The sequence below is a fragment of the Apodemus sylvaticus genome, chromosome 3 (assembly GCF_947179515.1).
Source record: "Apodemus sylvaticus chromosome 3, mApoSyl1.1, whole genome shotgun sequence".
In the NCBI taxonomy this organism is placed as follows: Eukaryota; Metazoa; Chordata; class Mammalia; order Rodentia; family Muridae; genus Apodemus; species Apodemus sylvaticus.
The window spans coordinates 48,986,790-49,010,171 of NC_067474.1; the positions used below are offsets into that span (position 1 = coordinate 48,986,790).

The following is a 23,382-nucleotide window of genomic DNA, read 5'->3' on the forward strand; positions in this document are numbered from 1 at the left end:
CCCTGGCCCCGCCCCACCCACGCCCCCAGACCCGCCCCGTCGTAGCCCCGCCTCCAGTCCGCGGCCGCCCGGGATTCTGCGGGGTTCTCCGTGGGGATCTCTGCGATCTCCTTTCCTTCTTCTGTCTTTGGTCACCGTGGTGGAGTTAAGTTGCGAACTGAGGCAACAAAAACGCACCTCCCTAGCACACCCTCCCTAGACTGTCTAGACACCACGCCCACAGAGAAAGAAAGGGCAATCGGGACGGCTGTCACTACAAACGCCATCTTTCACGTGGGCGGAACTTGTCTTTGCTTGGCGCGTCGCTGTTTCCTCGTGGGACTCCGTAAGTTCCGGCGTCGCAGTTTCAATTTGCTTTGCCAGCCTTGAGACGCCAGTGGCAGCTGGCCGGGCGGAGGCTGTCTTGCGCTTTGTAGCTTTTCCCAAAAGCTGCTCAGGAAATACATAGGCAGAGCTGAGCTCAACCTAAATAGTGCCATCTGCGTTAGGGAAGCCCGCTGGGCCCACGAAGCATAGTTAGTGGTTGTAAGTAGTGTTTTGTTTTTTGGTCGGCAGGTAGTGGGTGCTCAACAAATATTTAATGAATGAGTGTGGATTTCTTTTGGTCCCTATGACACAGTTAATGCCATATGTCTGCGTGCAGACTGTACACATTCACTCCACAACAAGCACAATTTGTTAATCCCCCCACCCTCTGTGCGTAGCCACCGCGTTTTCTTCTAAACGTCATTTTTGCCAAATAGCGCAGTGCACTTTGTCGTTATAACACCATGACGTTTGATATGTTAACTTATTTATTTTTTGGTTTGTAACTGTATTGTGGCTTTTCACTACAAATGAATAATGTTTAATATTTTCCAGCAGCTTTTCATTTATTGGAAAAGGAAAGGTGTTAATAACAGAATACCTAGTAACATCACCTTCGGTAAAAATAGAGCCCTCACCAGGTTTTGTATATTTGTTTGTTTTTTTAAACCCAGCAGTTGTCGTCCTATCAAGTTCTTACAGTCTTTTGTACGGTGCTTTTCAGACTACACAAAAGAGTATACGTCATTCATGTGTAGAGTTAAAAATATATCCAGACACACAGAAATAGGATAGAACTGTGTTTGGAAGGCTAGGGTTAAGAGTGAGATACTGTAGGTCAAAGTGGGTTTGTAGATGAGGCTAGTCAGCTAATTCACAGCACAAGGAATAGACGTTTGTACTAACACACACACACACACACACACACACACACACACACGTTAAGATGATTTGCTTAGTAGTCTGTAGTAACCTAGAGCTATCAATGTAATTGATTGGGTCTGTTTTGTATGATTCCAGAGCTTACTAGGTATAGAAGATATTTGTTTGGTGTCCCCTTGAAGTAAGCCCTTCTTCTTTAAAACCTGTGGTGATTCAAGCTAACATAAGACTGTAGCTCAGAATAAAACTGGAACTTCGATTAAGTGCCTGGGGAAGGACTATACCTTGTCAGATTTTTTTTGTTTTTTTTGTTTTTTTTAATTTAAGTCCCTCTTTTTTTTATTCGATATAATTTATTTACATTTCAAATGATTTCCCCTTTTCTAGCCCCCCCACTCCCCGATAGTCCCTTCTCTTCCCCTGTCCTCCCTCCCACCCCTTCCCACTTCCCCGTTCTGGTTTTGCCGAATACTGTTTCACTGAGTCTTTCCAGAACCAGGGGCCACTCCTCCTTTCTTCTTGTATCTCATTTGATGTGTGGTGTTTTTTGTTTTTTTAACTTCAAAATTTTGCCTAGAGACAGAAACGATATCCATCAAACATCTGATTTTGTGTAATATCAGTCCTAGAATAAATGTTTTATTTAAAAACATAATCAAACCAAGGACTAGGGGTGCAGCTTAGTGGGTAGAGGGCGTGCCTAACACGTGTGATTCCCTGGCTAGCATCCCTAGCACACTCCTCTTTTTCTCTCTGGGGACAAATAATGAAACGCCAAGACCTAAAATATTGTATGACCCCAAGAAATGAAATAAACCATGATAAAACTTATATTTTGCCATGTATTTTGTGAACAATGAAGGGAAACCTTTTCTTTCACATCAGATGGAACAGTTACTTAGGCATAGGTAAAGTAGCTTATATATTTTTAATTGGATTGTAGCTAAGTTTTATTAATCAGGAATAAAATAAAATGTATGCTGGTCCTTAATTATTGTATTGCCTCCAGAGAACCAAAAAAAAAAAATGATACTAATGGTCTATAGAAATATGATCCATGTTATTGGCGTGGTCGATTTTTAACTCTGATCCTCTCAGACTTTCCAAATAATCTACCTCGAATAACTCTAGGCTCTAAGTGAAACTGTGCTGTAAAACTGGATCTCCAGGCCTGAAAATGCAGGGCATTTGGCAGATGGCTTGCCTATCACGTACTGGTTCACTCCCCAATACTAAACAAACAGGCAAGATGGCAAACACCTATAATCTGAGGCAGGAGGATTAGAAGTTCTAGATTATCCTAGGCTACCCCACAGGCTGCAGGCTATCCGGGGACCCCATCTTAAAAAAAGAAAAAGGAAGCATCTCTTCAAACAAGAATCAAGAACCTATTTCCAACCAGAATAACACCCTTAAAGCCTTGATATAGAAAAATGTGAATGATCATGTGATCATGTTACATTAACGTTCAGTCACACAAACACTCCCCAGCAAGGGGAATCTTTAAAGCAAAATAAGAGGTTGTGCTCTGTAACCACAAGAGATATTAAGTATTCTCTCTGCTTTAGATTAACCATGAAACTGGACAGTTCTTCACTTCTTAGTGACTCAGTGTCCACAGTGCTAACTTACTGTGGTGGCTTAAAGGAGGGAACAGGGAGAGAGAGAGGTCAGTGTGACCCTTTGGTAAGACTATGTATTCATGACTAAGGGGCATTTTGTTCCCCATGTGTGATTCTGGCAAGATGCCCACAGAAGGAAATGGCTGTGGCCCTATTAATAGGAGTGGAAATGACTCCCATTGGTACATTGCAGTCCTCCGATAGTCTCTCCTTCTGGAGCTTCCTTGCCTGACCACATAGGAAGCTCATAAGTGCAATCTTTTAGCAGGACACTATTGTTCTGCAGCCAAATAGCATGCCTGTCACCTGGTTGCTATAAGGTTTGTGTGCAATCAAGCGAGCTAGAAAATTAGATCAGTACATTCTAGAAGTGATGGTTTTCCATTCATTTTTGGAACTACTCAGAAATAATAAATACAGTAATAAGTGACTTATGACTCTTTTACACCCTACACATATTTATAACTCCAATAAATATGTCAGAGCACAGAGAACCTTCTTGCCACATCAAAACTACCAGTTGTCAGGAAGGCTTTTCTCCATTTTCTCTGCTAACGTATTTCAGAAGTGTGATATGCATTGCTTCAGGGCTGGGACCAAGGGCTTGTAGATTAGCTCCTTCTCACCAAGATAGCAGGAAATTAGTTGTGACTGCGACTGGCATATGAACAACTTCATGACAGACACAGATGAAGAATATTGCCGTATAAACCACAGTTCATTTTATTTCTCTTAGGAAATGTAATTTTATGTGGTTGTCTTCCTTAATCACTGAAGATTTAATAAATATGCATTTTATGATACATTGCTTTCATTTGAAATATGAATGAATCTTAGTGTGTTGAGCCAGTAGGATGAAATGATATAGAAAAATCCTTGAGTTTCTGTCTGGAGCTAACACTGTACAGTTCTAACAATGCATGATGCTGCTTCAGCACTGCAAAAAAAAAAAAAAGTCAGAAGGACACAATATGCATTTCTTTTCTGCTCCTCCTTGGACCCAAGATTTTATGAACAATATCCTTAGTGAGAGGAATGTCATCCTTGACCAGGTGTTAGATCCTATTCCTTTACATTGCTGCTGTGCACCTTACCTCTATATGTAACTATTTCTAAGGACAGAAATTCTGGGCTGGAGAGTTTGGAGAGTTGGCTTAGCTGTACAAGGCTAGGCTCACAACCAAAAATAAAAAAAAAAGCATGCAAACCCCGAATTCAGGGGGAGGAATTGCACCTCATAAAGCATAGGAAATCAAAACATCATCTTAATTCTTAGATGTTAATGTACAATCACAAAGAGAATATGAAATTCTGTTTCTTTAGGAGAAGAGGGAATTTGTGGTTGTATATGTCTAATACTCTGATAGACCAGAGATGCCACCAGCAGTGTAAGCAAATGGTGCTGGTCCCGTGTAGAGGAGTCACAGTAATAATGCACACTTTCCAACCCCGCACCTCAGGCTAGCTCCGAACGTGCTCCTGAGCCTCTGTCAAGTGTTACCATCTCCCTGCCACCACCAGCAATTCTGCAGTTACGTCGATATTGTATTGCATTTAATGGGGCTTGGTAAGCAGGGTTTTCAGTAGCAGTGTGGAATAATTGGCTGTCAGTGTTGTCACATACTAATTGAAAACCCAAGACCATATGGTTACCTGTGAATTCATTTCCCTTTTAGCAGATTGTGATTGGAATATGTCAGATGTCTAATTGAACCGTCATTCCAGGTACTGAAAAGTATTATCCTTGAGACATTTTTTTCCCTCTTCCTCTTTGTTCCCCTACACCTAACAGGATATCACTCTGTAGCCCAGGTTGGCCTAAAACTTGGAGCAATCTTCCTGCCCCATACTTGGTTGTTTCTTTTGAAAATAGTTCATTTAAGAGTCAGAGTCATAGTGTGATAAACCAAGTGAGAAACTGTGGGGAAGCGGCTGTCTTTTTTAAAAAATCAATTATTTTTCATATATTACATCTCCACTGCAGTTTCCCTTTTCCCCTCTTCTACCCCATCCCCCACTTCCCCATCCACTCCCCTCATTTTCCACTCAGAAAATGGCAGGCCTCCCGGGAATATTAACCAAATACAACATAGCAAGTTGCAATACGATCAGGTACCTTCCCTCACATTAAGGTTGAATTCGGTCACCCAGGGTCCCCAAATAGTCAAAAATGCCAGAAACAGCTCCTGGTCCCTATGTAAGGCATCCCAGAAAAACACCAAGCTATACAACTGTAACATATATGCAGAGGACCTAGGTTAGACCCATGTAAGCTCCCTTATTGTAAGGCCAGTTTCTATGAGCCCCCTAAGTCCAGGTTTGTTGACTCTGTGGGTTTTCTTGTGGTGTCCTTAATACTTCTGGCTCCTGTAGTCCTCTGTACTCCACCCCTGCCCCCTTCTGAAGCATTTCCTGAACTCCATCTAATCTTTGCCTGTGGGGTCTCTGCATCTGTTTCCAACAGTTGCTGGATGAAGCCTTTCTGATGACAGTTGGATTAGGCACCAATCTCTATGAGTGTAGCAGAATATCAGTAAATATCATTTTGTATTAGAGTTCTCTAGAGTCACAGAATTTATAAAATGTCTCTCTATATCAAGGAGATTTATTGTGATGACTTACAGCCTGTATCCCCAACAATGGATATGAATGAGAAGTTCAAGAATCTAGTTGTTGTTCAGTCCCACAAGTTGTTTCTGCTGGTCTGCCATAGAAGTAGATGCCAAAAGGTGTGCTGGCAGTAACTGCAAGCAGGCGAAGAAGAGTGAATCTTTCTTCTGCTAATGTCCTTATGTAAGTCTCCAGCAGAAGGTGTGACCCAAATTAAAGGTGTGTGCCACCACGCTTGGATCTGGGACTTGTTTTGTCCCAGGCTGACCTTGAACTCTGAAATCTCCTTGCCTTAGTCTCCTGGGATTAAAGGTATGTACTACTACCTTGCCTGGGCCTAAACTTTTCATGGCCACTATGCCTCAAGATTTCCATGCCAAGATTCAGGTCGGAAACTTGTGTCTTCCAGTCTCAAGATCTGGATCACCCATGAGCCCTCCCATTCTGGATTGTAGTTCATTCCAGATATATTTCAAGCTGACAACCACAAATAACCATTACACATTTCATTGAAAAAAGATTTTTCCCCCAGTGGTGTTTGGTTCTATTCTAGATCTCTGGGCCACCCAGCCACTGGTTTCTGGTCTAGGCAGTGTTAAGGGTAGGCTTCTTCTTCTTATGACATGGGTCTCAAGCTCAACCAGTCATTGGTTAGCTACTCCTACAATTTATGTGCCACCTTTGCCCCAGCACATCATTCTGGCAGGACAAATGTACGTCAAAGGTTTTGTGGCTAGGTTAGTGTCCCAATCCTTCCACTGGAAGACTTGTGTGGTAACAGAAGAGTTGGACAGTGTTGAAAATTTAACACATAACATGAAATGTATTATTGTGATACATCAACACCATATCAAACCTTATCTTTGCATATTCAACTTTGTGACAAAGAAAATTTCTCTACAAACAATGTATGAACAGTTTTATGTAATTAAAAAAGTATTAGTTTTTGATGTTTAATTGCTTTTAATACTGTCAATTAGTATACTGTATCTCCCATTGCTAGGAGTCTGAGTTATGGTCACCCTAAAAGATTCCTGGAGTTTCCATTGCACTTTGCCCCTGAATTGTTTCCCCCAATTCCAATGGTCTCTCCATCCTTTTCTCACCTGATCCTTCCTGTTCTCATCCTCCTTGATCCCTATGTCCACCCAAAATATCTACTATATTTCCCCTTCCCAAGGAGATTCATGCATTCCTCTCTTTAAGCCCTCCTTGTTACTTAGACTCTCTGATATTACTTTAAAGTTAATATCTACATACATGTCATATTCCAGCCACCAACTTGGCAGAGAATCCCTGCCAAGAAAAGAGACAAGCCTGAGGTGGAGACTCCCATGTCTACTAGAGATCCCACAGACTGGGAAAAGACCAGGTAGGATGCTCTTCCCCAAACTTGTCTACTCTCACTAGGTCCCTCTAACCTATCCACAGTCCTGCATCCTCTGACTTGCTGTGCCTCAGCCTCCAATAGGGGCATAGACTCCCTGAACTACTAGAGACCTCTGAGATTGGGGGAAGTTCAGGTAGACTGCTTGCCAAACTCCTCCACTATCTCGAAGTTTCAGCTTCCTCCCCACTATGTCCCCCAGTCCTGCACCCTCCTAGCTACCTTGTCCCAGCTTCCAACTAGGGTGGAAACTCCCTACTCTACTAGAGAACAAGCAGATTAGGAGAAGTCCAGGTAGGCTGCTTGCTTGCCAGACTCCCCCACTTTCTCACTATCTTGGTACCCCCTTCCCATCACCAGCCCTGTGTCCTTCTCCTTGATTTTCCTCAGCCCTTAACTGGGGGGCTTATAGAACACCCCCTGTTCTATAAGAGACCACATGGACTGGGAGAAACCCAGGGCCACACAGACCAGAAGACCAGAAAAGAAACCGAAAACAAGGAATAAAACACCCATGTAACAAAGACAAACTCAGAAATTGATACCTGGATCTTAATTACCTCAAACCCAGATGTCCAGAGGCCAGCATAAGAATTCAAGTAACAACAGGCAATACATAATGTCACCACCAGACCCAGCTATGCTACACCAAGCCCTGAATATCCTAACACAACAGAAGAGCAAGAAAAAAGACTTTAAAACCTAACTTTATGAAGAAGATTGAGGTCCTTAAGGAGAAAACTATAAATCTTTTAAGAAATTCAGGCAAACACAAGCAAGCAATTGGAGGAAATGAATAATTTCCTTAAAGAAAGCCAAGAAAAACAAACAAAAACAAACAAACAGTTGAAGGAAACAAAACTGTTCAAGACCTGAAAATTGAAGAAGAAACAATAAAGAAAACACAAACTGAGGGAATCCTAAAAATGAAAAATCTAGATTCATGAACAGGAACTACAGATACAGCATTACTGAAGATCCAGGGGTTAGAGCACATTCTACCTCACCAGTTCTTATGCCTGTCTGATGGCACCGTCCATGCCCTACAAAGATATTCCATGACTGTTGTAGTTTAAATAGGAATGGTCTCCACAGATTTATGTGTTTGAATGCTTGGCCATAGGGAGTGGCACTATTAGGAGGTGTGGCCTTTTAGAGGAGTATGTCACTGTAGGGGCAGGCTTTGAGGTTGTATATGCTCAAGCTGTGCCCAATGTGACACATAGTCTTCTGCTGACTGCGGATCAGGATGTTGAACTTTTAATTCCTTCTCCAGTACCGTATTGGCCTGAATGCTGCTGTGCTTTCCTTCGTGATGATAATGGACCTAATCTCTGAAACTGTAAGCTATCCCTAAATAAATATTTTCCTTTATAAGGATTTGCCAAGGTCTTGATGTCCTTTCACAACATTAGAAACTGTAACTAATTCTAAGCCAAACTTAAACAATATCTATAAATCCAAACCTACAGAAGGTACTAGAAGAAAAATTCTAACCCAAGGAGGCTAACTACTGTCTCAGTGAGGGTTTCATTGCTCGAAGAGACACCATGATCAAGGCAACTCTTCTAAAGGCAAACATTTATTTGGGGCTGACTTATAAATCCAGAGTTTCAGTCTATTATCATCACGGTGGGAAGCGTGGCAGTGTGCAGGCAGACAAGAACCCAACAGTTCTACATCTTGATTCAAAGGCAAAAGAAGGAGACTGTTCCACAGGGAGATAAGAGGGGAACTCTAGATCACACTGGTCAGATCTGAGCATATTACATGAGATCTCAAAGCCCTACCTCCAAAGCCCCACACATTTCCTCTAACAAGGCTATACCTCCTCCATTAAGACTACACCTCCTAATAGTGCTATTTCCCATATTCAAGCATATTCAAACTGCCTCAACTACACCCACAAAAACACAGGCAATAAATTGTCTCACACCACTAAAACAAAAAAAAGGGAAGCGTGTGCACACGTGTATGTGCGCACACATACATACTACTGCCACCATTACCACTAATGACAATAAAGAAACAGGAATTAACAAAAACTGGTCACAAATCAATGGCCTATTTTTGTGAGAAATAATATCTCACAAAATCAATGGACTCAATTCCCCAATAAAAAGACACAAGCTAACAGAATGGATTAAAAAACAGGATCTAAAAAAAAAAGAAAGAAAGAAAGAAACTTTAAATTTAAAGCTGGGCGGTGGTGGCGCACACCTGTAATCCCAGCACTTGGGAGGCAGAGGCAGGCTGATTTCTGAGTTCGAGGCCAGCCTGGTCTACACAGTGAGTTCCCGGACAACCAGGGCTACACAGAGAAACCCTGTATCAAGGGGTGGGGGGAACTTTAAAAAAAAAGTAGCATCTATACTTTTCTTGCATATAAGAAACACACCTCAATATTAAAAATAGACATTATGTAAGCATTAAGGGTTTGAATTTTTTCCCCCAGGCTCAGGACTTCTTTGCCATCAGCAAGATGTCACTGGGCCAATTTAGTTAAACACACACACACACACACACACACACACACACACACACACACAGTGGGTTCTTACTTTTGCTTTTCCAATTGTAAAAGTTATTTTGACAGATTTGGTTCTTTCTCTTCTTCTGGCCTACCTTTAACTTTCCAAAAATTCTTACTGGGCTTGACCTGATTCCATAGTTGTACAGGAGTACGGCAGAGCACTCTATACTACTTCTAACATCATTTTATCTGTGAAATCAATTCACATATTTTGTGAGATTTTCCCATTATAATTTAATGTGTTATAAATATCATTTGTCTAAAAATGACATTTTCTATTGTATCTGACACCTAGAAATACTATTTCATATGTTCATCTTGCAATTGTCAGTCTAGCTATGTAATTTTTTCTGATTATATGTTTTTAAAAAACAGAAAAAATGAATATGAAACCAAATAAATATGCTTTAAACCAAAGCTAATTGTCATTTCACTTTGGTGTCCTTTAGACTTTAATAACGTTACATTTTCTTGAGCCTAGAGTCCTTGCTATATCTTCAAAGCCTCACCATAATTTGGTTCTAGCTAAGTGTTAAGGGTTCACTGTTTTTGTTTTTAAAGACAGGGTTTCTCTGTATAACAGCTTTGGCTGTCCTAAAACTTGCTTTGTAGACCAGGCTGAGCTTGAAATCACAGAGACCCACCTGCTTCTTCATCCCGAGTGCTGGGATTCAAGACATGCCCCACCATGCCCTGCTGGTGTAGGTAAATCTGAACTCTTGTTCTGTGCTATCTCTTTCATGAAGCTTTCTTGAATTTTTCCATTTGCAATAGAATGATCATTTCCCTATGTAGACTTAACATCTACCTGTAATACAAAAGTCAAACTCTGTTTTTACACTTAACGTTTTTAGGGTAAATAGTAATTATCTGATATTGATAGATATAATAGAAACTATTAGAAAATGGTTGGGACTTTGTGACACAGAATGTAATGTTGTGAGCTTTGCAGCCATGTCAACTGAGACAAATTTTGACACAAACATATTACACCTTGGTTGAGTCACCAATTATCTTTTAGACTCAAATTATTTCTTTTGAAGATGAACTTGTTTTGAAAACTAAATGAGAGCTGGGCTATGGTGGCGCACGCCTGTAATCCCAGCACTTGGGAGGCAGAGGTAGGCGAATTTCTGAGTTTGAGGCCAGCCTGGTCTACAGAGTGAGTTCCAGGACAGCCAGGGCCACACAGAGAAACCCTGCCTCAAAAAACCAAACCAAACCAAACTTAAAAAACAAAACAAAACAAAACAAAACTAAATGAGATAATCCATGAAGTGTTTAGCCTGATGTTTTCCCCACTCCCCTTGAATCGAAAGCTTACTAGGCAAAACACTTTACCATCCAGCTAAATCACTGATGAAAATCATATGTGCAGTATTCTTCCTGTCCTTCATTTTTTTTCCTTGACAGAAGTTCTTTTGCTATGTACGTCAGGCTGTTCCACTGCGTTGGGATTGCAAATCTGCTGCACATGACTTTTCCACATCTTTAGTTTTTACCATCTGCCCTTGCACTCATAAGAGTGCCCTTGCACTCATAATTAAAAGAAAAGAAATTGGGAGTGAGGTTAGGGCAAGTTTGAGGACCTGAGTTCAGATCCCAGCATACACATAAAAGGCTTGTATGGTCATTGTCTTCATTTGCATTTCTATTGCTGAGAAGAGACACCATGACCACTGCAACTCCTATGAAGAAAAACTTTTAATTGTGCCTGGATTATGGTTTCAGAGGGAACCATGGAGGTGTGCAGGCAGATGTCATGCTGGAGAAGGAGCTGAGAGTCCTACACCTTGACCCACGAGCAGCAGAAGGCAACTGTGTGCCATCTGAGCCTCCCAGACAATGACACTTCCTCGTACAAGGCCACTCCCTGTGGACCAAATGTTCAAACACACGAGTTTTGGGGGGCCATACTTATTCAACCGACCATAGCCATGTTAGTGACTCTGACACCAACACTATTGGGTAGGAGACAGGAGGATCACTGGGTCTTGCTTGCTGCTAGCCTCACTCAGGGACAGATCCTGTTTCAAGGAAATAAGGCAGAGTGTGGTAGAGCAGGACCCCATGTCTTTTTTTCATGGGCACACTTACCACACACACACACACACACACACACCACACTTTGTTTTATTTGTTTGTTTGTTTGTTTTTGGTAAAGGATCCAAATGAGGAAGAAACAAAAGAAAAACACAAAAAATTGCAGTACAAATACAGCTAATTTGAAACAATAATGATTTTTTCATCAACAAAAACCTCACTGTTTCCCCCTACCCCCTGCCCCTGCAGTACTTTACCAACTGTGGCAGACGGGGGAGCTGGCCCTACCCCTCACCTGGGCAGTGACGGAGAGCTCACCCATCCTGTGTGTGTAGGCACGGGAGAGTAGGTGTTCTGGCCAACTCAGCTTCCATCCAGGCCCAGATCCAGGGCTCTGAGCTGGCCCATCTACCCCATCTGTGAACTGCTCGGGCCTGTGAAGGGCTGGTCCTGTAGAACTAGAGCTGCAGGATCTCCAGGACACAGCAGCCACAGGAGATCTGAGAGGAGTCCCGATATGGACCCAGTATTGATTGTGAAGTAGAAGTCAGAGAACTCAAACCAGATGAGTGAGTCATTGTAGGGAACATTTGCAAGTAAAGACGTGTGGATAAAAAGGTATGTTGTGTGACAAACTGTGAGGCACTGTCGCTTTCACTGCAAGATGTATGTATGTATGTATATATGTATGTATGTATGTACGTGTATTTTATTTTTTTGTATTCTTTTGGTGGGGGAGGTTGCAAGGGCAGAAGGCAGGTGTGGAGGGACAGGGAGATGAGTGGGACGGGGGTGCATGATGTGAAATTCACAATCAATAAAAAGTGTTTTTTTTTAAATATAGCTTGAATTTATACTTGGTAGAAGACAGTTTGAACACTGACCAGCTCAGTTTCCTGAATGCTTGTTAAAATTAATTATCTTACAGCGACTTTCCTCCCTACATCCAATTCCCAGAAAATATGCTTGGAGGGGAAAATGCAAATTGGGTTCTGAGGTAATTTTGTACTCTAGGGACAGATTTTTTTTCATTTCACATTTCTTCACGTTGGAAAAGGTTCATTATTATTTATAAAGCAGAACAAGCCCCAAAGCCAATCCATTTTCAGCTACATTGTCACTTTCTGCATTCCAGACACTACTAAATTCCCAAATGAGTAGGCTAATTCTTTCCTTCCAGAGCCGTACAACTTGCTTAGGGTGGTACTAATGTAAGCGACAGCCCTTTATCCAGAATAATTCTTGTTCTCTACCACCAGCACTCAGACACCTTGTTTAATCTTTTTTTTTTTTTTTTCCTGAGACAGGGTTTCTCTGTGTAGCCCTGGCTGTCCTGGAACTCACTCTGTAGACCAGGCTGGCTTCGAACTCAGAAATCTGCCTGACTCTGACTTCCAAGTGCTGGGATTAAAGGCATGTGCCACTACCGCCCGGCAACTTATTTATTTAATCTTTAAAAATATTTATCACTATTAAATTTTGTCTCTTTGCGTAATGATCCTGTACTGCTGAGACACTTGAGGGTGTGGACTTTGAAGGCAATTATTACCCTGCTAAGCACTCTAGATGTGCTTCTGAAAGTGTTAGTTTTCTTAGTCTATTTAGTCAGTGAGATGGTTACTTGTTATGACTGTGCATGTGTGTGTGTGTGTGTGGATAGATATGCATACACAGATATATGAATATAAGAGGACAGCTTCAGCTGCAGTTGCTTAGGCAAGAACCCTTTTTTCTTCTGAGACGGGGTCTCTCACTGGTCTGAAGCTCACCAAACAGGCTAGACTGAGGGACCAGTGAGCTCCCCAAGCTACTTTTCCATAGCTCTGGGGTTCTAAGAGCACGTCGCCAGGCCTAGCTTTTCTTTATCTTTGCGGTGATCAAACTAAGGCACTTTCTCAACTGAGCCTTTGCTCCAGTTTTAAATAGTTTATTTAATATAAAATACTGTAATGCTCTGTTTGGGATAACTAAGCACTGTTACCAGGTTAATAATTCTAAATACAAAATTTATTCAACTTTAAAACTAAACCACAATGGGCAAAAATGGTCCCCTCCCCTGTATTTATCCCCCAAATTCTGACATTAGAACTGTCTATACTTCAGGGCCATTCCTTGGAGTGACAGGTTTTGACTTTGTGGTACAGCACTTGTCTGCACGTCTCCAAGGTTTCTGTCCAAAGTGTCAAAGATTAGAGACTTCCCATCTCAACAAGAAGACTGTGGCTGTCAGAATTTCATCAAGACAACTGGGGTGATGAATTATGTCAGGGGTGGCTCAGGAATGTGCTGGCCATGCTGAAGAGGCCACTCAGGTGTTTCGCATGCCCATGCTGAGTATGGACACGTCATGGCTCCTTGTGTTTCTTCTTTTCCTCACTGCTTGGTTCCTGTGGACCAGAGAGCACTCACAGAGAAAATTCTGTAAGCTTGAGACAGGAAGAGAAACCAGAGGATCCCCTCCTGATCCTTCTGTACCACCATGAGAAACATCCTGGCCGCTGTCAAAACGAAGAAACTTCTGAAAACAGTAGAAGCTTTGAAACCAGACAGGAGTAAAATAAATCAAGATTTTTTCTTAAAATGTAAATTTCAATCCAACTCTAACTTCAGTGGCCTGCTTTTGAGAAAGAGAGAGGTCTGTGGTGGGGGTGTAATTTTATAAATGTACTCACTTTTCTATGACTGCATGGTAACCCGAGAGCATGGCCTGCAGACCACTCTCTGTACCTTGTGCCGCTGGAGAAATCAGCCCAAGAAGAGAGTGCTCTTTGCAGCGGAGCTTTTTAGGAAAAGGTTTCATTTATGTGACATCCAAGGTGGGTTTGTAGTTGAGCTTCAGCTGAAGCCTTTCTGGACCGCTTCTGTGAGAACATCATTACTTAATTTAGCTACCATTTTGCCCTTTTTAAGCTTTAGAAGCAGGCTGAACTGCTTTTGGAAGGTGGTATAACTTTTGAGAGGTAGGGCGTCATAAGAGGATTTTAGGTCCTGACTGGTTTTGCTTGCAATGTGCTTCTAGATGTGCTTCCCTTCTGGAAGCCCAGAGCTATTGGGCAGTTGTATTCCATATCTGCCTGCAGCTATTACGAACTGGGTTGCTGGAACAGAAGCTGAGGGATAGATGGGGAAGAGGTGAAAAGAAAGAAGGGCCAGGACAATATTTTCTGATTGAGGCCGAAACTTTAATGTCAGTCAGACCTTTTAACAGTCTTCCCCCCAGACTCCGGGCTGAGTTCCGGTGCAAGTTGTCTAGTTTTGCCTGGTGATCCTTGTCTTGACTGCTCAGGCAGCTGGGTGGGTCACCTGCTTAATTCAGGAATTCGTAGACCTGGAGGAACAATGAGCTTAACCTTCACTCTAAGCTTCTCTACCCTAGGTGGAGCAGGATCAATTCTTGCTCAGCATAGGCTGAGAGAAGTTCACCTTGACCAATGTCAAGTACACTCTTAGCACTCTACCCTAGGATAAAAATGCCTGCTGTAACCTACTTCCCTATTATGCCCTAATGTCAGATTCCTGCCCGAAGCCAGGGATTGTCCTTGGCTAATGTCAAGTTCCTACCATGTGGTATGACTCCCAATATGGCTCTGTACACTGGGCAACTGAAAATGGACTAGCACTTTGAACACTGAGCCCAAATAAACCTCCTGTCTTTATAAATGATTTATATCAGATATTTTTATGGTAAAAGAAAGCCAATACATCTTCTAAATAGCTCAATTCTAGAGCCAATTATGTATGGTGGGCAGCAGCTCATCTGTCCCATCAACAGAGACACCATTATGGCATAAAATCAATATTCCTTATATTCATGCTAATGGTTATTTTTTGATAAGACAAAAATTGTCATTTATACAGAGACGTGTTCTATTTTGGTAGTGCTGGAGAATAGATAATGACGTTGAGAATATCCAGATTAATGCTTCTAGGATCAAAGTTTACTCTTGTCAGTGTAATATGGAAGTCACTAGTACAATTTACATGAAGCTCAACAAATTTGGTCAACAAAATATGATAGGAAGTCATTGCCTATGGTCTTTACTTTTTACATCTGTTTTTAGGGTTTATTTATTTATTTATGTATTTTTATTCGATATATTCTTCATTTACATTTCAAATGATTTTCCCTTTCCTGGATACCCCCCTCCCCGAAAGTCCCATAAGCCCTCTTCCCTCCCCCTGTTTCCCAATCCACCCCTTCCCACTTTCCTGTCCTGGTAATCCCCTACACTGTTGCACTGAGCTTTTCCAGGACCAGGGCCCTCTCCTTCCTTCTCTTTGGGAATGATTTGATATGTGAATTGTGTCTTGGGTATTCCAAGCTTCTGGGTTAATATCCACTTATCAGTGAGTGCATTCCATGTATGTTCTTTTGTGGTTGGTCACCTCACTGAGGATGACATTCTCCAGTTCCACCAACTTGCCTAAAAATTTCATGAATTCATTGTTTTTTATTGCTGAGTAGTATTTCATTGTGTAAATTTCTGTATACATTTTTCTGTATCCATTCCTCCACTGAGGGACATCTGGGTTCTTTCCAGCTTCTGGCTATTATAAATGGGGCTGCTATGAACATAGTGGAGCATGTATCCTTATTACATGCTGGGGAATCCTCTGGGTATATGCCCAGGAGTGGTATAGCTGGATCCTCTGGTAGTATCTTGCCGAGTTTTCTGAGGAACCGCCAGACTGATTTCCAGAGTGGTTGTACCTTTCTCTACATCCTCGCCAACACCTGCTATCTCCTGAGTTTTTGATCTTAGCCATTCTAACTGGTGTGAGGTGAAATCCTAGGGTTGTTTTGATTTCCATTTCCCTGATGACTAAGGACATTGAACATTTCTTTAGGTGCTTCTCCGCCATTCAATATTCCTCAGGTGAAAATTCTTTGTTAGATCTGTACCCCATTTTTTAATAGGGTTATTTGGCTCTCTGGAGTCTACCTTGAGTTCTTTGTATATCTTGGATATAAGCCCTCTGTCGGATGTAGGGTTGGTAAAGATCTTTTCTCAATTTGTTGGTTGTCGTTTTGCCCTTTTGACAATATCCTTTGCCTTACAGAAACTTAGTAATTTTATGAGGTCCCATTTGTTAATTCTTGATCTTAGAGCATAAGCTATTGGTATTCTGTTCAGTAACTTTTCCCCTGTGCCCATGTCTTCAAGGGTCTTCCCCAGTTTCTTTTCTATTAGTTCAAGTGTATCTGGTTTTATGTGCAGGTCCTTGATCCCCTTGGACTTGAGCTTAGTACAAGGAGATAAGAATGGTTCGATTTGCATTCTTCTTCCTTGACCAAGGTATCATTGAGTAGAGTATTGTTCAGCATTGTGGGCCTTCTGTTGTTTTTGTTGCCATTGAAGACCACCCTTACTCCATAGTGATCTGATAGGAGGCATGGAATTAGTTCGATCTTCTTATACCTGTTGAGGTCTGTTTTGTGACCAATTATATGGTCAGTTTTGTAGAAGGTACCATGAGGTGCTGAGAAGACGGTATATTCTTTTGATTTAGGATGAAGTGTTATATAGATAGCTATTAAAACCATTTGGTTCAAAACTTCTGTCAGTTTCACTGTGTCTCTGTTTAGTTTGTGTTTCCCTGATCTGTCCATTGAGGAGAGTGGGGTGTTGAAGTCAGCTGCAATTATTGTGTGGGGTGCTTTAAGCTTTAGTAAAGTTTCCTCTATGAATGATGGTGCCCTTGTATTTGGGGCAGAGATGTTCAGAATTGAGAGTTCTTCCTGGTAGATTTTTCCTTTGATGAGTATAAAGTGTCCTTCTGTCTCTTTTTTGATGACTTTTGGTTGAAAGTCTATTTTATTGGATATTAGAATGGCTACTCCACCTTGTTTCATGGGACCATTTGCTTCGAAAACTGTTTTCCAGCCTTTTACTCTGAGGTAGTGTTTGTCTTTGGCACTGAGATGCGTTTCCTGTATGCAGCAAGATGTTGGGTCTTGTTTATGAATCTAGTCTGTTAGTCTATGTCTTTTTATTGGGGACTTGAGTGTATTGATGCTAAGAGATATTAAGGAATAGTGATTGTTGCTTCCTGCTATTTTTGATGTAATTTTTATGTTTGTGTGGTTATCTTCTTTTGGGTTTGTTGAAAGAAGATTAATTTCTTGCTTTTTCTAGTGTGTAGTTTCCCTCCTTTTGTTGGTGTTTTCCATTCATTATGCTTTGAAGGGCTGGAGTTGTGGAAAGATACTGTGTAAATTCGTTTTTGTCATGAAATACCTTGGTTTCTCCATCTATGGTAATTGAGAGATTTATTGGATATAGCAGTCTGGGTTGGCATTTGTGTTACATCTGCCCAGGCTCTACTGGCTGTCATAATCTCTGGTGAGAAGTCCGGTGTAATTCTGATAGGTCTACCTTTATATGTTACTTGACCTTTTTCCCTTACTGCTTTTAATATTCTTCCTTTGTTTAGTACATTTGGTGTTTTAATTATTATGTGATGGGAGGAATTTCTTTTCTGGTCAAATCTATTTGGAGCTCTGTAGGCTTCTTGTATGTTCATGGGCATCTCTTTCTTTAGGTTATGGACGTTTTCTTTTATAATTTTGTTGAAGACATTTACTGGCCCTTTAAGATGGAAATCTTCACTCTCTTCTATACCTATAATCCTTAGGTTTGGTCATTTTGTCCTGGATTTCCTGGATGTCCTGGGTCAGGAGCTTTTTGCATTTTTCATTTTCTTTGACTATTGTATCAATGCTTTCTATGGTATCTTCTGCATCTGAGATTCTCTCTTCTATCTCTTGTATTCTGTTGTTGATGCTTGGATCCATGACTCCTGACTTCTTTCCTAGGTTTTCTATGTCCTGAGTTGTTTCCCTTTGTGATTTCTTTATTGTTTCTACCTCCATCTTTAGATCCTAGATGGCTTTGTTCAATTCCTTCACCTGTTTTGTTGTGTTTTACCTTAGTTCTTCAAGGGCTTCTCCCTGTTTACTTGTGTTCTCCTGTATTTCTTTAAGGGAGTTATTTATGTCCTTCTTGAAGCCCTCCATGAAGCCCTCCATCAGCATCATGATCTGTGATTTTAAATCCAAATCTTGCTTTCCTGGTGTGTTGGGGTATCCAGGACTTTCTGTTGTGGGAGAATTAGGTTCGGATGGTGCTGTATTGCCTTGATTTCTGTAAGCAACGTTCCTACGTTTGTCTTTTGCCATCTGGTTATCTCTGGTGTTAGTTGGGCCTGCTGTCACTGGCTGGTGCTTGTCCCTTCTTGTGTGCCTGCAAGCCTATCTCAGCAACCCTGGGTGACCTGCTTTCCTCTGGCACAGATTGCTGTGGTGCTGCTGAGTTCCTGGGTGCAGGTGGAGTCCTGGAGGGGTGTGTCCCAAGCAATCCTCTACTCTGGTGATCTCTGCTTACTCTTCTGTCCCTCTACCGGAGCACAAATGGCAGGGCCTCACCTCCAAGTGCGGGACTCCCTTTACCTGCCTCTCTGCAGGGCAGATGTCTCCTGGCAGGGTAGGTGCCCAGCTGACTGTGTTGCTGCTAAGCTCCTGGGTGTAAGCGGAGTCCTGGCAACATCACCAAGTGATCCTCTACTCTGGTGATCCCTGCCTACCAATCTGTTACACAGTCACAGGAGCAAAGATGGTGGCTGAGACCCACTCTTGTAGTTGTATTTGGATATGTAGCTCTGTGGCCCCGATCAACTCTGGATGCAGGATGTGCTGGCTGTCTCCTCTGCACTGCTGGGTGTATAGCTGGCTTCCTGAGCCATTTGGAGATGGCTCACTATGGCAGGGGATGTTATCAAATTGGAGGCAGAAACTGGAAGGCTCATGCCAGGGGCCTCCGGTTAGGGTCCTCTGAGTTGCAGGGCAGGTCTCACCTGTGCTGTCTGCCTCCTCCACGCTGGGTGCTGGGTGGATATCTGGCTTCCTGCACCACTTGGAGATAGCATGCTTTTATTTTGTTTTTAATTATGTGCATACATTGTATCTGCATATAGACATGTACAACCTGGGTGCAGGTGATCACAACAAGTTGGAGAATATAGTTCACTCTAAAAGAATGTACACTATTTGTAGGTGCACAGCTTATGGCTGTCATGACATCAGCACATGTGGGTGGTCACTCCCCAAGTCAGGAAAAATAACTCTGCTGAGATGGCTCAGTTGGTAAAGATTCTTGCTTCCCTGGCCTGAGTTCAATTCTCACTGTCCACATGGTGGAACGAAAATTGATTCCTACAGCTGGTCCTCTAGTCTTGATATGTGCACATGTCAACACACAGTGGTGTGTGCAACCACCAACTTCTCACCCACCCCAAATGAGTAGATGTATAAACATTTGTTTAAAAGCCTTATCTTTTTCAGGAAGACACACAAGGTCTTTTCTCCATCAATCTCCTGACCCTTTTCACTAAAACTGACACAGTTTTCACAAACTAACAAGATGAGTGTCTTAGATTGGGTTTCATTGCTATGAAGAGGAGACATGACCAAGGCAGCTCTTCTTAAGGTAAACAGTTTATTGGAGCCATCTTAGACCATTATCATCATGGTGGGAAACTTGGCAGTGTGCATACAGATGTGGGGCTGAAGGAACTGAGAGATCTACATCTTCATCCAAAAGGCAGACAGAAGGGGACTCCCTTCTGCAGGCAGCCAAGAAGAGGCTCCCTCTCCACACTGGGCAAAACTTGAGCCTGGAGATCTCAAAGCCACATCCACAGTGACAGATTTCCTCTAACGAGGCCACACTCATTCTATCAAGGCCATGCCTCTTTTTTTAAAAAAAAAAATTATTTATTTATTTATTGGGTTTTTTTTGGATTTGTTTTTTTCGAGACAGGGTTTCTCTGTATAACCCTGGCTATCCTGGAACTCACTCTGTAGACCAGGCTGGCCTCTAACTCAGAAATCTGCCTGCCTCTACCTCCCAGAGTGCTGGGATTACAGGTGTGTGCCACCTCTGCCCGGCTAAGGCCATGCCTCTTGGTAGTGCCACTTCCCATGGGGCAAGCATATTCAAATCACCACAGTGAGCTTTGTCTGCTTTGGAATTTTATGCTGCATAAACTTTAAGCCATTTTAATCAGAGCTTCTAGAATCCATTCCTTCTGTGACATCCCATCTCAGAGGTAGTGTAATTATTTCTTGATAGGCAGCTCTGTAACACGGATAAATGGCTAACCCTATAAACCATTACCATAAAACCTTATCTATATAAGAAGACAGCATCAAGAGGAACATTATGACCTTGTGATCTAACACACCAAAAAACATTTGAATTATTAATATTAAAGATAAATAAGTGTTGAAAGCATCAGTTTGTGAGTGTCTGGTTCTTTGTGTTCTAGCCTTTTTTTTTTGATAGTATAGCATTAATCTTTGAGACATAGTAGTTGTTGTTTGATTATTGAAATAGTTTTATTTCTTCTTGCTTGTTCTGTTGTTGGAGTGTGTTTTTCTTGACAAAGTATGTAAGTATCTAATAGTTTGAAAACAGATGATTCTGAGTGCTTGAGGTATAGCTCAGGAGTCAAGTGTTTATCCCACATCCATGGATACCTGGACTCCATACATAAGATGGTGACTTAGTTATGATTTCTATTGTTGCGATGAAAATGACCAAATGACTATGACCAAAAGCAAGTTGGGTAGGAAAAAGTTTGTTTGGCTTACACTTCTGCACTGTAGTCCTTCTTTAAAGGAAGCTGGAACAGGAACTCAAGAAGGGCAGGAACCTGGAGAAGGAGCTGATGCAGATGTCATGGATGGGTGCAACGTACTGGCTTGCTTCTATGGCTTACCCGGCTTACTTTTTTTTTCTATATTCTTTGATTACATTCCAAATGATTTTCCCTTTCCCGGTTCCCCCCTCCCCATAAGCCGCATAACCCCTCTCCCCTCTGCCTATTCCCCAATCACCCCCTCCCATTTCTCTGTCCTGGTACTCCCCTACAATGCTGCATCAAGCCTTTCCAGGACCTCTTCTTCCTTCTTCTAGGGAATCATTTGATATGTTAATTGTATCTTGAGTATTCAGAGCTTCTGGGCTAATTAATATCCACTTATCAGTGACTGCAGTAATTGCTGAGTAGTATTCCATTGTGTAAATATACCACATTTTCTGTATCCATTCCTCCATTGAGGGACATCTGGGTTTTTTCCAGCTTCTGGCTATTATAAGTAAGGCTGCTATGAATATAGTGGAGCATGTGTCCTTATTGCATGCTGGGGAAATCCTCTGGATATATGCCAAGAAGTGGTATAACAGGGTCCTCCGGAAGTGTCATGCCCAGTTTTCTGAGGAACTGCCAGACTGATTTTGGTTTTGTTGATTCTTTGTTCTTTTTGTTTGTACTTTGTTGATTTCAGCCCTGAGTTTGATTTTCTTTCCTGCACTCTACTCCTCTTGGGTGTATTTACTTCTTTTTGTTCTAGAGATTTCAGATGTGCTGTCAAATTGCTAGTGTATGCTCTCTCCAGTTTCTTTTTGGAGGCACTCCGAGCTACTGAAAGTTTTCCTCTTAGCACTGCTTTCATTGTGTTCCATAAATTTGGATATATTGTGCTTTCATTTTCATTATATTCTAAAAAGTCTTTAATTTCTTTCTTTATTTCTTCCTTGACCAAGTTATTATTGAATAGGGCGTTGTTCAGCTTCCATGTGTCTATGGGGTTTCTGTTGTTTTTGTTGCTATTGAAGACTGTTGCATTAGTCTGTGGAGATCTGATAGGATGCATGGGATTATTTCAATCTTCTTGTATCTGTTGAGGCCTGTTTTGTGATTATCTGCTCAATTTGGGGGAAGGTACTATGAGGTGTGCAGAAGAAGGTGTATTCTTTTGTTTTAGGATAAAGTGTTCTATAGATATCTGTTAAATCCATTTGGTCCATAACTTCTGCTAGTTTCAATGCGTCTCTGTTTTGTTTGTGTTTCCATGATCTGGACAGTTCTTGAAGTCTCTCACTATTATTGTATGAGGTGCAATGTGTGCTTTGAGTTTTAGTAAAGTGTCTTTTTCAAATGTGGGTGCCTTTCATTTGGAGCTTACATATTCTGAAATGAGAATTCTTCTTGGTAGATTTTTTTTCCATTAATGAGTATGAAGTGTCCTTCCTTGTAGAGAGCCTTATTGAGGTGCCATGCCACCTGGCAGGAGCTTGATATCGACCAATGTGAAGTTCCTCTCCCAGCCTTTGAGTGGGAACTCGAGGCTGTGTTAGCTATAATCCCCTCCACCTAGGTGGAGTGCTTAGACCAAGGTGAAGCCCATTGTTCTTCAAGGACCTGCAGTTTCCTGAGAAACACTAGCCACCTGTGGAGCAACTGAACCAGTTCTTCTGAGAAGCTTCCAGCCTTTGGGGGAAGGATTTTCCCCTGCCTATATATTTGGAGTTCTTCATTAAACTTTGAGACCTTGAATAGCAGGTGCTATTTTGGTCTCTGTCTCTTTTTGCTGCCTTCCCTAGCTTCTGTTCTAGGTAACCCGTTTGATGTAACTGAGGGCAGTTACACTTCCTTATTCTTTTAGATAACTTTTGGTTGAAAGTTGATTTTATTAGATATTAGAATGGCTACTCCAGCTTGTTTCGTGGGACCATTTGCTTGTAAAATTGTTTTCCAGCCCTTTACTCTGAGGTAGTTTCTATCTTTAACACTGAGATGCATTTCCTGTATGCAGCAAAATGCTGGGTCCTGTTTACGTATCCAGTCTATTAGTTTATGTCTTTTTATTGGGGAATTGAGTCCATTGATGTTAAGAGATATTAAGTAATAGTAATTGTTACTTCCAGTTATTTTTAATGTTATTTCTATGTTTGTGTGGCTATTTTATTTTGGGTTTGTTGAAAGATTACTTTCTTGCTTTTTCTCCAAAAAAAGCAAGGAGGGTGCAGTTTTCCTCCTTGTGTTGGTGTTTTCCATCTATTTTCCTTTGTAGGGCTGGATTTGTAGAAAGATATTGTGTAAATTTGTTTTTGTCATGGAAAATCTTCGTTTCTCCCTCTATGGTAATTGAGAGT

The 23,382-nt window shown here is 41.6% G+C and overlaps 1 long non-coding RNA gene across 1 annotated transcript in view; it reads left to right on the top strand.

Moving 5' to 3' along the window:
- Positions 1–41: 41 nt before the first annotated feature.
- Positions 42–23,382, top strand: part of LOC127679860 (uncharacterized) — a 61,304-nt gene continuing 37,963 nt past the window's right edge. The window contains exon 1 of the long non-coding RNA XR_007976917.1: positions 42–325. This is a non-coding gene — a long non-coding RNA (uncharacterized LOC127679860). The remainder of the gene's footprint in view (positions 326–23,382) is intronic.